The sequence below is a fragment of the Vigna umbellata genome, chromosome 2 (assembly GCF_029865625.1).
Source record: "Vigna umbellata cultivar VRB3 chromosome 2, Vumbellata_1.0, whole genome shotgun sequence".
NCBI lineage: Eukaryota > Viridiplantae > Streptophyta > Magnoliopsida > Fabales > Fabaceae > Vigna > Vigna umbellata.
In genome coordinates, this window is record NC_142166.1 from 1,294,916 (window position 1) to 1,309,310 (window position 14,395).

General features: G+C 26.9%; 1 pseudogene; it reads left to right on the forward strand.

Moving 5' to 3' along the window:
• The first annotated feature begins 9,252 nt into the window (after positions 1 to 9,252).
• On the forward strand, positions 9,253 to 9,870 carry LOC148203134 (uncharacterized; annotated as a pseudogene).
• The last annotated feature ends 4,525 nt before the right edge of the window (positions 9,871 to 14,395 follow it).

Below are 14,395 nucleotides of genomic sequence, written 5' to 3' on the forward strand. Positions count from 1 at the left end.
TGAACTTGTGATAAAATAAATATTGGTTAGGATTATTAATGGAAGTTTGATCTTTTGGTGTTTGGGTGAAGAAGTTGGTGGCAACCATTATTGCTTAGACAAGAACACAGTTCTCTGGATGGGACGAGCATTCATGGATTTCTAGAGGGGTAAATTATACACGCTCTTTAAATTTGAATTTCTTTTTTTGAAAAAAAAATACGTAGTTAATGTGTTTATGTGAATAATTATAAAAAGAATCACTTCATTTTGCTTCCATAAAGAAAAATGTGAAAGTAAAGTTTTGTTATTTTCATTTTTCATTAGTGAATTCCTACCAAAAAGATAAAGAAAAAGTAGGAAAGTAGGAAACGGATGAAAATCATTTTATTTTCCATAGTAAACATTAATAAAAGTATATTTTATGAAGAGAAAGAGAAGTTAAAAGCATGAACATTATTAAGTAGACATTAAAATAAGTGTTGTTATTAATAAGTTAACATATTGATAATTTTTTTATTGTTGCTATTAATAAATTTTATCGTCTTTTGGACGAGACATTTTGTATGTTTTTTTTAACATACGACACTTTTATATGTTTCTTTGAACTCCCAAACATGAGCATTAGAAAATAATGTATTTCGAATTTGTTAAAAGGGTGAGAAGTTGAAGGGAAAAGACCAGTTCAATAAAAAATATTCAAAAGTAAATTACTTGAATTTTTGTTTGAAGAGGAAAAGAAATAAATTATCCACTACAGTAAATAAAATATTTATTGAAAAGGAGGAGGAATGGCATTACTTTTAGAATAAAATATTGTAAAAATATTTATAAATTAAAAAATAAATGAAAGCTAATATTACTATATATATATATATATATATATATATATATATATATATATATATATATATATATATATATAGAATCAAATACCTCAAATAAAAATAACTATCTTAATATCAGAATAACATATATTATACATCACATTATATCTAAATTATATTTAAAAAAAAAAAAGCGACAACGTTCCATCTCCTGCCTCAATCCCCGTGCTGGGGTATGTTAAGTTGTTGGAAATCGTAATTGCTTAGACAACAGCATTCAACATATTCTGGTTGAGTCAATGCTGGTTTACATTTAAAAAAATGATTAATGTATATTTTTTTAATATTATAAATCCATTATTTATTTTAGAATTAAGTATGTTTTTAGCTTTTTAATTTTTAGTGAAAATTAGAGTTAGTTTTTTTTTTAAATTTTAAACTAATTTAATCTTTTCTCTTTAAAACTGCCTTAATTTAATTTATTTAATCAAATTTTATTAAGTTTATTTGATTTTTTAAATGTGTTTTTCATTTAATATTGAAGTAGAAATGTATTAAATTGTACAAATACTACAAATGTTATCATGAAACACATTTAAATCGTTAAATAAATCTAATAAAATTTAGTTAAAATGATTAAATTCACACATTTTAAAAGTTTTTAGACTAAATTATATCAAAGTTTTGAAGGTGAACTATTTTCAATCTTCACTCAAAGTTAAGAAACCAAAAACATATATAACCCTTTATTTTAGGTGTATTTCAAGAATTTATATAAAAAATTCTAAAAGTTAAATTTGATTATATTGAATTAATAAATTAAAAAAAAAAAAGCAAGTGGAAATAGATAGTGTTTTATAAACATTAAAAAAAATTCAAAAACTAACTTATTTCCACTCCTTTAAGACAACATCATTAAATTAATTATTACATTTTAAGTATTGTTTCTTTTGAAATTCAAATCAATCCCAATTTTGTTTTTAAAAAATGTTTCAGAGAATTAAAAGAATTTATATTTAAGTTTTCTCCACGATTTATAAGAAATTATTGAATATACTTTAACAAACTCCTCTAATTAAGATATAAGAAATAAGAGTATCCCTCTCTAGTAAAAAATTAAGTAAACAAGAACTTCAATTATGTTGGAGAACGAAGATTTATGTTTAGAACATAATTTTTGTCTTCATATATAGTGTCTCATTGAAAAACTTTTATAAAATATCACCAATCAATCTTAAACATGACACATGGGAATGATTCATATATAAAATAAACTTGTAAAATGTATATAATAAATTATATGTTTATATAAAAAATTTAACATAAGTGAAAAATTAAATACTAAATAAACCAAATTTAGACATATTTTAATATATTAAATCATATCATTTTCTCTTTTCTATTTAATTTATTTAGACATTATAGTAAGTAAAGGTAAAGAGAAGATATGTAAAAGCCTATTGTTCACAAATTTCATAGGGAAAATATCCATGTGAAACAAAAAGCTATTATCCTCCACAAAAATATCCATGTGAGTATATCAACTCTTTTCTTTATTGAAAGGAGTAGTTATATTCGATTGTATTGGTGTTTTGCATCAAGGTTAATTATTTAAATATCTACTTTGTTTATATTGAAATCGTGATTATTTTTTATAACTCAGTATTATCTCCATTATTACTAGTGAGTGTTACGTGGTGGATATGGGTGTTTGATAACTGTTACTCTAATTCTATTGAAGTTTTTGCGCTTTAAGTGCATGATTGAGTGCCTACTCTATATTTTTGTAATTGTTTTTAAAATATTAACTAATGGATAAATGTGTTCATTATGATTCCCTCTTTGTCTATTGTCATTTGTGTTCAATGTATGGGAACAAGTTATATGATTTTTTTTTGTATTTTAGGTCTAATTTTTAAGTTAAAACTAATTTAAAAAAATGCAAAAAGTTTTTATCAGAGATTGAAAGATGCCATGTAAATATATGTTAGATATTATAAGATACAGAATTTACTTTGAATATTATAAAGTTCGACATAAATTTATATTATTCACATATTAGATTATTAATAAATGTAAAAAGTTAAAAGAGAAAACTTTTTTGTTTATATATAATATTGTCAGGTTTAAGTCATGATGCTCCAAAATGTTTGTAATGAGAATATCATAAGAGAATTCCATTAATATTATATTTTATCATATGTTGTATTATATGATGTGATTAAATAATCAGAATGTTACTATTATAACATAAAAATATCTTCCTAGAATAAGTAAGCATAGTTGCTACCTACATTGAAGATTGAATACATAAGCATAGACATATTGCATACGTATATAATCAATAGTCAAGCTACCTACATTGTTGGCATTCTAATCCTACAATTCTAGTTGAATCATAAAACTCAAAGTTCTATCCTTATTGTGGTTCAACTTCTCCAAAATGCCATAAGCTGAAGCTTTGCCCCTCATAATTTATATTATCCAAAACTAATCAATCTTAAAATTTGATTATGATATTCCTTAAGTCAATCTAAGATATTCATAGTAAAACCATTTCGAGAAAAAAACTAATTCAATTCATAATATGCTAAGTAATGATGAAATTGTTAAAACCCAATATTGAATTAGAAGTTCCTCCCTTGAATAAAAATCTTACCTAATAATGCAAAATTCCTTGTATGTTTAGTTATGTAATTATGCTTATTGAACAATTGTGTATAATTTGAAACCCCTTACATTGATGACATCTAAATATTTATTAAATATTATTTTAAAAAGAAATAAAGTAAAGAAATCTATTATATTATCAAAATTTTAATGTCAAAAGATTTTTTTTCAATATCAAACAATAATAAAAATATTGTAATTACATACATTTTAAAATAAATATCAAATAAATTAAGTGTGTTTTTATGACAATCTATATATACATACTTTTTTTTATACCATATGGTTTAAAAATTATAAGTTTTCTCGTTCAAGATAATTTAATTTCCTTTTATAAAATAAAATAATATTATTAGAAAGTAATTTTTATGTTTAATTTAATCATTATATAATTAGATTTACATTCTATTTATATATTATAATTTGATGTTAAAGTAGACTTTAAAAAATATCCACATAGTAGGTGTATTTGCCATCTTAGAGACTAATAATTGAGACATTCTCAGATACGTTCTCCATCCGTTTGATTCATTTGCTTTAAATCTGACTTTAATTTATAAAAAAAAAAAATCGATTTTAAGTTTCCCACTTCCATTGCATGAATTGGTGGATTATATTAAACCAAATTCGTACAACAATAAATAGCATTGGATGCAGATCCCAACAAAATCAGTTAAAGCACTTCCTTACGTATATCTGAACAACGTATCTACCAGCTACCTCCACCAGATCCCGTTTTCACATTCTTCTAACTAAACTACTGTTCCTTGTTTACATCAAAATTTTCAGCTCACAAAACCTCTTTTCTTGTTAATTTAAAGGTCGATCCAAAAATTTCATATCACTTTAAGTTGATGTGAAAAATAATTTATTTTTTTATTTTTCAAAACATCTTTTAAATGTAAAATTATATTAAGAAATTAAGTTTCAAAGTAAATAATATTTTAAATATAAATATTTTTATACGTAACACTGTGACGAGTCTTTCTAGAGATATTTCGTTCAAAAAATTCAACACTAATAAAATTGAGTTTAATTTATAAAAATTTGATACTATTTTTAATTTAAAAATTTTAAACATTAACATAATATAATAATTCTTCTGATATTGATTTATGTGTATATAAATTTATATTTATCTTTTTGTAAATTATAGTTCGTTTGAGCTTAGTTATCATATTTGAATAATGAACTCTGATACTAATAGTAGGGAAGTTCAACACACATATATTTTTACAATAGTAAGATATTATCCATTTTAAATCAAATTCTTCTGAATTTATTTTTAATACCACCTTAAAATGTTTTTTATCTGTGAAGATATATTATGTATATATAAATTTATGTTTATCTCTTTAGTTTTATGTGAAACTTTTGTAACTCAATCACAATGATAATTTTATTATACCATCGTTATACCCTAATTGAGACATACTATCCATAAATTCTGATAAATCTTTAAAAAAAACTTTAATGAAAAGACTCAAAACCTTCATATATTTTACTTATTTTTTTTAACATATTAGGAATGATAAGATTATATGTTTGACTGATTCCGGCAGGAACTAACTGCCACCGAAAGAGGTGGAATAGAAAAGAGAAAAGAGGACACCATTAATTAGACAGTGGTGTGTTGTGGTTGCAACCGTCGAAGGAACAACTTAAGTTATATGTATTAATTAAATGCTACCCAACAATAAAGGAGGTGACACAATTTATGTACACATATCACTCATTAAATGCACCACACCTTGCTTTCTCTCTTTTCACACACTCCCAAATCACCAAGGACACCCTATTACACTTTTTCTTTAATATACCCAAATTCTAAATATTAAATAACATTCTTAATTATAAAGATAAACATTAATAATCAAATAAAGCATTAATTAGATATTTTTTTATTCAAATAAATATGATAAAATGGCTTAAAGATGAATTAGTATCTGATATATAACTTTTGTTCTTCCTATATAAATAAGACAAATACAAAAAATTAATTAAACTAAAATAACTGTAGGAATTAGGGTTGAATCAAGCAGCCTTAATTTTCTTTTGTATAATGAATAATTTTTTAAAAGGTTATTAAGAATTTAAAATGTGGAATTATAGTTTCACTTAAATGGGAAAATAGTACGAAGCCTAGTTTTGTAGTAGATGGTGTTATGTTTATTGTTGTCATAAATCTTGTCCATGCCTTTGTTTAAGCCTTTGGGGAGACAAAGAGGACGACGAATAAAAGGGATACTTCAGGAATTGTTGTTGACTTTTTGAGCAATTTGAATAAATTGTCCTTTTATTTTTAGTTTTTTTTAAACTAACACTCAAAATAACTTAATAAGAAAATTTTGCACCTACTCTAAATTATTTACTAAAATGGACCTGCTTTTATAAGGTTATAGAGTTAAGCTTTGGAAGAGTCGAAAACATATGATGTTGAACGAATTCTAATATAATATTTTTAAAAATATTGATTTAAACAACATAAGCTAACAATAGCGAATTTAATATTATATTGAAACTATTATATTAGTAAATTTATTGTTATTGATATTGAAATATCTTAATTTATGAATATTTTCCAGTAAAACCCGTTCTGAAAAAAAATGAATTCCATAACCAAATCATTTGCCTTTTACTTATAGGATCCGACCAAAACAAGATTAGTGGGGTTGAACCATCAACTTTTATTTTCTTTTTTTGAGGTTCTCTTTAAAAAAATGTGAGAATTTGACTTTCAGGAATTGATCTGGACCTGGTTTTTCTTTCTTATTATTTTGACAAAAAGCCCGCTTCAAGAGTTTTTGTAATATTAATAGATAATTAATTAATAAAATGTTAACTTACTTATATTAGAATAACTATTACATTGAATAATTAAATATGAAAAATTATACTTTCAAATATTTATTTATTTTAACTCTATCTTAAAAGTTTAGTTAATATAATATTTTTATCTCAATCATTTTTTCAAGTTGTTGAATGAATATGGTACATTTTTAATTTGTTTACATTTTTTTAAAATTATATATATATATATATATATATATATATATATATATATATATATATATATATAAATTGTGTATGAACTCATTAATTACATTAAAAGTATAAGCTATATGTTATGGTAAACACTTTCAATCTCTTCCTATAAGAGGATTTACAAATTTTTATATGTTATCATCTAAATTTTTTTCACTAAATTCAATGGATACTTTCATTGACAAGATAAAAAAAATACATAATTTTGATCTTTTGAGACTTTAATGTCAAGAAAGTGCTTTAAAGACCGGAGATCCTTCCTTAAATTCCTTTGTCAAGTATTTTTTTTTTTTATAGTTTCAAATTGCTCAAGATCATCTTTCGTAATTATTACGTCATTAACATAAATAATAAAAATTATAATTTTTCTTTCTTTTTTCTGTGTAAATATATATGATCTTGGTTGCTTGGTTCATATCCAAAAGCAAGCATTGACTTGCTGAATCTACCAAATGATGTTCATGGGGATTGGTTTTAGTTTGTATAATGACTTCTTCAATTTGCATATCTTTTTGCTACGTGTACTTAAAATCCCACGTCTTTATGGTAGTTCCATATAACATTTTTCACTACGAGTTAATATAAGGAACAATCAAGATTTACAACTAAAGATAACGATATTCAAACAAAGCTAATTTGGGTTATAAGAGAAAATGTTTCAACATAATATATTTCATAAGCTTGTGTGTATCCCATTTATATTAAATTTCACTGTACACCCACTGACATCCTACTATTTTCTTACCAACTAGACAATATACTATAATTTCCATGTTTCATTCATTTGGAGATCTCATCTCCTCGTTCATAACATCCTTCCACGTGGAGTTATCCTCCTCTTAGAAACCTTCAATATTTACATGCTAAAATTCTCTCATTATGTAGATGTTGATATCATATTGTTGCACACTTTATCATCATCACATGTTATAACTTTGTTATTTCATTTCTTTAATTTGAACTCTATCAATTTCTTATAGAATAAAGGTTTGAATTTCATTATAATTCTTCCTTTGAATTTGAGACTTAGGGAAAAATATATTAAGATCTCGGAAAAAATTACACTTAAATATTTGTTTGATTTATGGATTGTCAACTAACACACACTTTTAAGCTCTAGGAACAACTTATTTGATGTTTGTGTAAGTGAACATAAGTCACAACCAAAATTTTATTCATTAATTCTACAATTTTAGAATTTACTATTGCATTTTTAAGTGATTAAAGATTTGTTTTATACTCAAGAAACCTAGAAAATGCTTAGTTGATATATTATATTGCATATGTAAAAGCTTATCTCCAAAATACTATACTAGCATATGAGTTCCAATAAGTTCATCTTAGATCACCTCCAATAGATAACAATTTTTTCTTTTTGCCACTACATTATGTTGTGAAGATTTTGGACAAATTTTTGGCAAACAATGTTGAAGTTCTAATTGCATTTATTTTTCTCTTGTCACAATCACGGGTGAGCAAAATTAACTAAACTGCACTAAATTGGTAAAACCTACAATGAACCAAAAAATAGTTTACCTGCACTAATTTTTGTTCTATCAAATTACACTACACTAAACTACAATGTGAATTGAATTATTATATACCTTAACCTATTTTTGATCTGCACTAATTTTGAACTGAACTACATTATTTTTTAATTGAATTTCACTAATTTTAAATCAAATTGCTCTAATTTTAAATCGAACTACCATATTCTTTATTTAAAAATTATTACTTTGTTATTTGTGTAATTTAAAAATAAAAAAAATAGATCACAAAATCAATAAGTTATATTTTACTTTCAGATTATATAATCTAAAATTATACATTTTAAAAGTAAAGGAACAAATTTTAAATTATATAATCTAAAAACAGAAATAATTCTGTTTGTGATTTGGTTGGAAGAGTGTAATCTAAAATAATTAGTGAATTAATTGATTGAGATGGGAAATAGGACAAAAAAAATTGGATTTCAAAATTCTATAATATATAAATTTGTTTTACTTTTCGATTATACAATTTAAAAGATATTTCAAATTTTAAAATTATATTTAAAATTTTTAAAATTAAATTATACAATTTTTTATTATACACAAACTTTTTTTTATGTAGATAAAATAAAAGAGATACTAAAGTGTAAAAGAGAAGGGAAAAATAAAAATGAGAAGAAAAGACACAATTTAATTCAGTTAACAGTTAATTTATACAAATTTAGTTTTTAAATCTGAACATTAAAAAAGTATAGTTATTATTATTCCAAATAATTAAGTTTTTTTAGTTTATTATAGGCTTAATAGCTTACTTGATCCCTATGTTAAATGATTTTTTTTAGTTTAGTACCTAGTTTTAAAAGTGCATACAGTATGTTCTAAAGTTGTCAAAATTGTATGAATCACGTCCTACCGTTAAATGGGCAGAAACGGAGTTAACGTCCCATTGACGTGGCGAATGAATATGCACTTTTTATTCTCTTTCCTCTTCCTGTAACTTTTTTATACTCTAATTAAGTTTTACTTAGTTGTCTTAAAGACTCCAGAAAAATAATTTTTACCAATTAAATAATTTTTCACAAAATCATTTTCAATAACCCATTAGTTACTATTTATCTTCATTGTTGTTGAGTACACAAAGGAGGAAGAAAACGAAATTTAGAATACTAGCAGAACATTTTGTTTTTTAGTTTTCTACTTTCACCCACGTAGTCTCGTAATTATGCTTCCTTCTTACGCTAATGGCCACCATAATTTCGTGAAGACTAAGGTCAACGTTAACCTCCTCGCTCCTCAAACCCTTTCTTTTTTCTTCATCTTCTTCAATCACTTCGTTTTCCTAAAACCCTAATTTCTCAATTTTCAAACCCTCCCAAAATCCATTCTCTCCTTTCATCCCCTTCACCTTTCTCTCATCAAACCAATTTTCCTCGTCTTCTTCATCTTCAGACTCCGATGAAGCTCGTAAGCCAACCCCAGATCAAGCCTAAAGCCCGTACCCAAGCCAAAACCCAAACTTCAAGCACCAGGAGATCGAAGGCCCCATAGTGGAACGAGACCTCTCCCCACTCGTGACCGAGACACGTGTGGTTCTGGAAACCGAATGCTTGCTGCATTGGGTCTGGTTCACCTCGCTCTCGAAGCGTAGATCACGTACCTGACGAAATCGAACCCCTAAATGAAGGTGTCGGTGCAGATTCTTGAGACGTTCACGTTTCCATTCTCATTTCATGTTGCGGTGCGTGTTGAAGTCGGTTGTCTTCTTCAGGAAGATGGAGGAAGATAGTGTGAAGGCTTCCAAAGTGCATAAAGAAAGAGAAAAAGAAAAAGAGATGTCCTGCAATTATGCAAACAATTAATGTAAAAAGAGAAAAAGTTGAGTGTTGCAGGAAAAACAGATGAGAGAAAAGAAAATGTGCAAATTCATTTGCCATGTCAACTGGAGTTAACTCCGTTTATGCTAATTTAACAGAAAGGACTTGATTCATACAATTTTGAGAACTTTGGGACCTAATGTATTCACTTTTAAAACTGGGTACTAAAGTGAAAAAAATCACTTAACATAAGGACTAAGTAAGCTATTAAGTCTTTGTTATAATATAGTTCACTATAATTTAGTATAGTTAGGTTAATTTTACCCATAGTCACAACGTTATATGTGATCTTGTATTTTCTAATAAGTCTCAATATTTTTGTAAAATTTTTGAAATAGTATTCCAAGTTCACATTAAAATTCATCAAAATAGAATTCTAATATCACTTAAGTGGTTGACGACTTTTATGTTGAAGTCGTGAGGTGCTAATAATACTTCATTTTAATTGGAAGTTGTACAAAGGTAAAACGACTTCTAATTTTCATAACTGTGGTCGTAATTGATTACAATATGTGTAATCGATTAATAGGATAATATTTTTCAAAATGTGAAACTGTATTCAATTATAATGTCAATGTAATTGATTACCAAATTGTTTTGGTCCATATCATAGTGGAACCTATATTGTAATTGACAAAGATTGTAATTGATTAAATGATTACGTTATGTATATTTGATGGTAATTAAGTTATATTAGTTTATAATTAAGTATTAAGTGTTTGTAGATTGTTGGTCATATTGAATCATTTACTTTAATCGATAAATAACATTTAATTAGTAGGTTGTTGGTAATTGATAAATAACATTACTATGTCACACTTTTTGAACACAAAAAAGCATAAGAACAAGCAATATGTAAACATGAAAGAATTCATATATGGATAATAGTCAACATGGTCTAAATAAGCATGTACAAAAGGTAAATTTTTAAATCCAAATAAACATGTAGTAAAAGTAAATTTAAGATGGCCTAGAAGGCCCAAAGTGATGGCGGAGGTGACCCATGCCTTCCTTAAGTTGAGTAACTCGAGCATTAAGATTGTCAAATCTAGTACTTACAAAAAGAGTAGAAGAAGTATCTTGCGATCATGGAGACAGTGTCTAATCGTTAAGAATTGGCTAAGGATCGTTACGTTTGTGAACCCACTGACCATCAATGTTTTTAACAAAATCAAAGGATGTCAAATCTAAAGAAGGAAGTTAACTTACCGAGAACATCGTCACAAAGGGTTGAAGACCTGTGACACTAAAGAAGTTTTCAAGGCGAGAGATGGTGGGGAGTTGATTGATGATCACCAATGCCAATACTTTTTCAAGTGTTATCATCGACGGGAGCCAAAAAGTTATCCTCTTAGGATCTTGAGTCTAGTAAAGTGAGAATTAAGGTTAACCGTCAGCATAAAAAAAGTATTGCCGACCAATCTCTCTTATCCCAACTTTAAAATATTCAGTCTTGAAACCTTTGTACTAGGCAACATACAAAGAGAAAAGCTACTTCTCCTTTTAAGCTATTAGAGACACCCACCCTTTGTTAGCCTTCGGGTGGGTGCAAAAATTGTAAAAGAACAATGGAGGTGTGAGAGTCAGATTTAGGGCTGAGCACAACATCGGAAGGCTTGAACGCATGCCCAGTTGTTCGGGTGTAGTTGGGTCAACGCTACATTTAGCTCTTACAGCATGCCCATTTGAAACTCATCAAACGGGACCTAAATGATTAAGTCGTTGAACAAGTAGGATTACATGTATAAGAAGTCTATAGGGAAACCTTCACTCCCATGATAAACTTACTCGTTCCCTTTGCATATGTGTAGGTTGATTAAGTTGTCGCCCATGCCGTTGCCAATCACGTATGATAGCTCGATCCATTCACACAGATCCCGACCCCAACAAAAATGATTTATGTACTCACAAACTTTGAAGGACACCTAATCATAGCCTAGGACAACCAGTAGATTTAGCTTACCCCCTTATTCGAAATATCAACCTCTATTTCTACGGTTGAATCCTCCTCAACACCTTCAAAAGGATTATCCTTATTCTCCTCTATATGTACATCGGTTACCACACTCTAGACCGAGTTTAGACTTTACTCAGTTGATCCCTAGACATAAAAAATAATACCAATCACGATGATGCATCATCCACATACCTCCTACAGTCCCTGCCAGAAGACTCCTGAAAAAAAGAAAGACGAACATTAGACATTATTACCTTGAATGAGAAAGCAATTGAGTTGATTGAGAACCTGATTAAGGAAAAGGTGAAAATGACAGGTCATGTCCACCTCTATTATAGGAGCATGCATCTCAACCATCTTCAATCCTTAGTCTTCATATCTACTCGCATTTGACGTCATAGAAAGATCCAACATTTCAAATTCTGATAGGTGCGGAATCAAGACGTCACATCTCTTCCCCAACGATCATAATTTGGAATGAACAATCAATAAGGGTAGGTGGTATAACACTGATCAGCCAAATATAAATCCTTTCACAAATTATTTAATGCACGAGCTTGGGGAATTTGTGTACGGTATACCCGTCTAGTCAACTATTAGCTTAATGGTCAACCATTATATTGAACTATCTACACATTGCGGAGACCGATCAATCGAAAGAATATTAACTCAAAAATCATCCCACTTAAAGGTTAAATCATGATTACCCATATTTAAGTCACAATTAGATTGACCTTAATCAAAAACCGATTACAAAATTTATAAATAATTATTTGAGGTAAAAAGGTAAGTTAGGTATTTATTACCCATATACACTTCAAATTGATATGACTTTAATATCAAAAGACCTTTGATAAATTGATGTTTAATAAATAAGACTTAGTAAACGATTAGTTGAAGATCTGTGCGTTAAAATAGAAAACTCAATCCTACACTCAAATAGCTAGAGCTGTCAAAACGGGTAATCCGACTCGACCTGACTCAGCTCACCACGAGTTGGTCACTTAGTGAGCCAACCCAACCCGACTCACTTATTAGCGAGCTGAAAAAATTCGAACCCGACTCGACCCACCACAGGTTGGTGGGTTAAACGGGTCGGCTCACTGTCTCATTTAATTATAAGTTTTTTTTAAAATAAAAAATTACAATTTTTTTAATTCAAATATAAATAAAGGTCACACTAAAATAATGTTAAACTCCAAAGACAATTTAAAATAAAAAAAAGTATTATACAATTCAAGCATAATCCAAAAACATGTTCAAAAGGCGAACAAATAAATTTTTAATATTGATAATTTTTGTATCACTTGTCCATTTATAATATTAGAGTCTTGAATAGATAAATCTATAATATTTTTCTCTCTTGAAACATTTTATTCTTTATCACTATCTACAATGTAATAAAAAAATGTTAACTAATAATTTTGAAACACAAAATAATAAATAATTAAATTAAATTAGGTAGGTTGGTGAGCCAACCCGACTCGCTACGTTCTAAGTGAACCAGGTTGAAAATTAACCCGCATAAAAAAAATTATATTTTTTTCAAACTTAACCCGACTCAAACTCACAATAAACCGGATTGACTCGCGGGGACAACCTATTTTGACAACACTACAAATAGTTTTGTATTTCTAGCAATGGACACAAAACCATTAGAAATTAAAGTTAATCATGAAAATCTTAGAATTTAATTCAAAATTTTCAAGTATAGCACAAACTTTTACACCGATTTACCTCAAAATAAAAAAGATTGATGTGGTGGAAAATGTCGAACAACTGTATATACTTGCCCATGGATTTGTAGTATCTAACATTTATATTTGCAGGAACCCATCACTATCCAATAATTCAGAGATAATATAATTATCAGAGTGTTTTTAATAAAACATTATTCTGGAGGGGAAACATAAATTGAATCAATGAACAAATAGGAAATGCATTGAAAACTGGGCCATGATACATAAACCAATTCCTCATTAATTCCATAAATGTTATTAAATTGGTCTTTTATTGTCAATTTTTCTTTCAGATTTTGATTTTAGAAGTTCTTTTAAGGGAATTTAATTTTAAATTTTACAAATTATTAAATTTTAAATAGGTTCTTAATCTTTCATGTTTTTATTTTAATGTTTTTAAATAATAACTTCTTTTTAATAATATTATAAAATAAACCTTTTAGATTATAGTTTCATAATAACAAAATAATATATATATATATATATATATATATATATATATATACACACACGTGTGTGTATGTGTGTAAAATTCATTAAAATAAGAGTTTTTTAAATATAGAGAATAAAAACATAAAATAATTAAAAGAATATTAAAATTGTAATGTAACCTAAGAATACGCGTTTTAATTTTTAATTCTTTAATTAAAAAGATAAAATTAAAAACATTTATATTTTTAAAGCAGTTAGAATCTCTTTCAAAATAGAAAATAATTTCAGTGTTATTTATTTTATATTTCACATGTATTAAGATACTATTATAATTTATTTTATCAATTATTTTAACTTGGGATTAAAGCTGTTAAATGGTTCA